Source organism: Mus pahari, chromosome 2, assembly GCF_900095145.1.
Source record: "Mus pahari chromosome 2, PAHARI_EIJ_v1.1, whole genome shotgun sequence".
In the NCBI taxonomy this organism is placed as follows: domain Eukaryota; kingdom Metazoa; phylum Chordata; class Mammalia; order Rodentia; family Muridae; genus Mus; species Mus pahari.
The window spans coordinates 160,158,133-160,161,950 of NC_034591.1; positions in this window are offsets into that span (position 1 = coordinate 160,158,133).

The following is a 3,818-nucleotide window of genomic DNA, read 5'->3' on the forward strand; positions in this document are numbered from 1 at the left end:
TACCAACCTTTTATTTGAAATGCATGTAATAAATGACAACCAATTCAAAAACTTGTTAAGAGCCTGACATGGGTCTTTCCTGTGGAGAACAATACACTTGGGACCAGTTTCAGCTTGGGAACTGTTTGTGGGAGACTCTGGGACAAGCTGGTCTCTAAAGTCTCTTTTTACTTAAACAGTTTTATGATTTTCATTAAGCTATGCTAGGGTTTAAATCACAGTGGCACAAATCCAATTAAAATTGCAGCTGCAAATGCCAGAACAAGGACTCAAAGTCACAGGCACCTAGACAGAAACGGGTCCTGAGAGAAGCCGTTCATGACTTTCAGTAAAGTAGCGACAAGCCAGGAGGAAGATCATTAAATCTAATTCAGGAAATGGATACGTTTAGGTGCTGGCTATAACTTTCTTGAGACTAGGGAATAAAAGATTTTTGATATTAGTTGCCATTATAGACTGGAAGCTGCTTTCATTTTCTGAAATGGAAAGATCACCTGGGTGCTGATGGTGTATAACCTTACATCCAAGAGAGAGAGAAGCACTTAAGGGAATTCACTGAGTCCTGTCAAGTCACTGGTCCCATTGGTTCAGAGGCACATGCATTGTGCTATGAAGCCACAACTATAACTCAGCTGTCTTAAAGTATCCCAAAGCATTCCCTGTGGCCTAGCAAGAAGGTTCCAGAAAACATGAAAGCACATCTACACTTGCAATTTACTCACTGTGAGACCTTATACTTTCTGAACTTACTATTCATGTAAAAAATTGTTGAGAGGATTAATCAAAACATCATATGCAAAAGGCTGATATAAAAAAAGATACAGTAAAAGCTGATTGAGAGTGTGAACAACAGATTTGTTGGTTTGTTGTTGTTGTTGGTGGTGGTGGTGGTGGTTTTTTTTGTTTTTTTTTTCCTAAAAATACCTCACAAGCTACGAAGCAAGCCCAGTTAGTAAAATTCTCATGGCCCACAGGTGAGGGCCTGAGGTACATTCCCATACAACACCAGGGCATGGGGATGTGTGCTTGTTAGACAGCTCTAGGAACAGAGGCAGGAGGATCTCTGTGATTCACTGACCAGCTGCCTAAGCCAACTCAGTAAATTCCAGACCAGTGAGAGACATTGATAAAAGAAGTGAGGACTGGCGTGAACACACACACACACACACACACACACACAGACACACACACACATATTCTGAACAATCCAACACAGGGTTTATCAGAACACAAGACACAAAAGGTCTGCACCAGTCATTGGCTGGAGTTAGACTCTGGGCATAGGAAGTTAACAAATAGCCCAGAGCTTCTCTTAGCTTTACTGCAGCCAGCTCCATAAACTGTGATGTACGCCGTGATGGAATCAGATGTGTGAACACTTTAGTCAGTAATTCAAGACAGTGAGAAAATCCAAAGATACTCTTCATATGTACGGAAATATGTTACCTTAATATTTATACAGCTTGGTGTATCTCAGAACATCACAAATGCCCCATTAAAACATAAGCCACTTTATTGTACCACATTGTCAGGTTACAAATTAAAGCTAATCAATACGGCTAAGCAACATCGAGGCCAGCACATGCTGTCCAAACTCAGGCTGTGCCAAGAATTTAGTTTGTGGAAATGGTACACTGTGTTAGTCATAGCTGCTGACCTGTGAGACCTTCTTCATTGATGCCTCCATGAGACTGACAACCAGGCACCAGACTTTCAAATAATAATCAAGACAAGATGCAAGAATATTCTTCTAGAAAGACAATTAAGGTCAGGAAAAAAGCTCTGGCTGGTGCATCCTGTCACTTTGCTTTGGTGGAGGGAGAATCCTTTCAAAATGAGAATCCTTTCAAAAATCATTTAAAACATCTGACATGATGGATTGATGTTTCTGTTTAGGAACTGCTTTGGTTTGGTTTGTTTGCTTGTTTTAACTTGGAACACAACCCTTCTGGCTCAGAACTTGGCTCTTTAAGACACAGAGCTGGCTAGGAAGACTGTTGAGCAAGTAAAGACCTAGCCTTGCAAGCATGAGGGTGTAAACTTGATACAAAGCCTACATAAAAAGCCAAGCATGGTGGTACATCTTGGAACCCAGCACTGAGAGGCACAGTCTGTTGGGTCTCGGGAGTGCACAGCCAGCTGACCAAGACTGCCTAGTGATTTCCAGGATGTTAAGATCCCATCCCAGAAATGAGGCGAATAATGAGTAGCTTCCAAGGTTGTCTTCTGGGCTCAAATCAGGCACACATGTGTGCTCGCTCTCCTTCCATCTCTGATGCTGTCTCTCTGCCCCCTCCCTCTCCCTCTCTCTTTCTCCCTTTCCCGCCCTCAAGTAAATAAAATGCATGAATCTAACCTTCACCCATTTTTGCTATCTTCCCAGCCTAGAAGATGGGGTACAGACTGCTTGAAATACAGGCTAACGGCTGTGTTTTTTCTGGCATTCCAATGCTCTGAACATAGGTTTTGGCAATTGAAATCCTAGCTTGCAAACTGCCATGAAGTTCTTTGGGAGTTTATCAATTTGTGTTTAGGGACTTTTCAAATAGGAAAAAATAAATTATTAGTGTTTTCATAGGCAGTTCCAAACTCCAAACTGTGTCAAGGGTAACATGCTTGAAAGGCTAAGGCAGAATGATGTAACCACAGGAGAATGCCATAACTCCACCCTAGGAACAAATCATGATTTTAAAATGTTGCTAAAATTCTTTAAGTTTATGCCACAGGATATGGAACTTGTTGTACCTTAAAAGTACTGAATGTAGTTTTCAAGAATAAATATGTAAGGCCTAGAGAATTAGAAATCTAAATGGTTGCCATAAAAATATCCCATGTTTCCTTGTTTGTGAAGTCGCCTCTCAGATGAGTTCAGTCCATGGCACACTCAATATGTCTATCCATATTGCCACAGTTAAGGGCGCACATAGTGGGAGCACTTCCTTTTCATTGTTTCAACAACTGGAACATGAAGGCTATAAGGCCAAAGGCTACATGGGAATTCATCATGCACATACATGTTTTCCAAGCCCACAATCACTAATCAGTCATTCATTCGCACCTGGAGTGTAGGCTGCATACTATTCAAACTCAGGCAAGTATAGGTAAGTGAGAGAGAAGAACAAGGTACATCCACGGGCTGCAGACGAGGTGCAGAGGTAGGACACCTTCTACCACTTCAGGCCCGGGTCTACCCTCAACACTGCAGAAGAGGTTCTTGAGCTTGTGCGTGGAGTGAACTTCCAGGCATCAGTGAGCAGCAGCTCCACAGCAAGCTGCAGGCTGGTTTGCTGGAGAAACTGGCTACGTAAGTCCTAAAGGGACTGCAGAGATGGGAGCTGTGGGTGAGCAGGAAGAGCGTCCACTCAAAATATCCCAGCAGAGCTTTTTAACTCCGTAGCCCAAGGTTTACTCCCGCATGCTTTGAGAGTCAAACAACAGATGGATGAATGGATGGACGGACGGACAGACAGACAACAGAGAGATTGATGATAACTAGTTGTTCTTGGAGGCTGTGTATATATGTTAAGACTGTTTTAGAATTTAACTTTTTTCATAGATGTGCTGGGTCACACCCCAAGGCCACTACAAAGGCATGGAGCATTGTAAGGATTTAAGAAGAGTTAGGTAGCCCGGTGTGGTGGTGCACACCTTTAATCCCAGCACTTGGGAGGCAGAAGCAGGTGGATTTCTGAGTTCGATGCCAGCCTGGTCTACTGAGTGAGTTCCAGGACAGCCAGGACTATACAGAGAAACCCTGCCTCGAAAAACCAAGAAGAAGAAGAAGAAGAAGAAGAAGGAGGAGGAGGAGGAGGAGAAGA